This window comes from Phaethon lepturus, unplaced genomic scaffold (assembly GCF_000687285.1).
Source record: "Phaethon lepturus isolate BGI_N335 unplaced genomic scaffold, ASM68728v1 scaffold7875, whole genome shotgun sequence".
NCBI classification, from domain to species: Eukaryota; Metazoa; Chordata; class Aves; order Phaethontiformes; family Phaethontidae; genus Phaethon; species Phaethon lepturus.
This window is the reverse complement of record NW_010542586.1, coordinates 21,040-21,660: the sequence shown is the minus strand read 5'-3', so window position 1 is coordinate 21,660 and position 621 is coordinate 21,040.

Sequence of the window (621 nt, the reverse complement as noted above, 5' to 3'; positions counted from 1 at the left end):
CGGGGGGCATCCCGAAGGCAGAGCTTCGCGCGTCTCCGCGCAGAAAACGGAGCTAGAAGCGACACAGGGGCCGGAACGTGGACGGGAGAGGGGAGCTCCGAAAGTCTCCTTGCCAGGCTCACGCGTGACCCGTAATCTCCTTTTTTCCGACCCAAGCTGTATGCCAGAGCTCTCCGACCTCTCCTGCTTTCAGCGTGGCAATAGGATGGCTTCGTGCGGCGGGGAAGGCTTTCCCGGGTCAGACCCCACCTATGCACTGAGGACAGGTTAGAGTAGACGAAGGGTTTTTTTTTTTCTCCTCTCGGTTTTGCAGCGCCGGCGAGGGACTCCTGGCCCCGCTCCGGTCCCGCCGTGGTTTCGGTGGTACGACAGACGGTGGGCTCCTCTTTCCCGGAAAGCTCCTTCCCGCTTGGAAGCGACTGCAGCAGGCAGAACTGAACCCAAAGTACCAGCTTTGTGGGAAATGGCCCTAAAATTCTCTTTTTTCATTAGCCCCCTCGTAATCCCATGGCTTAAAGCACAACACGCTGGGATGCTCTTCATTTTAAATAACGTGGTTTTAAAATTATTCAGCCTGGTTCTGGGCAGGGAGACGGGAGAGGCTAGAGGTTTGATGTGAAA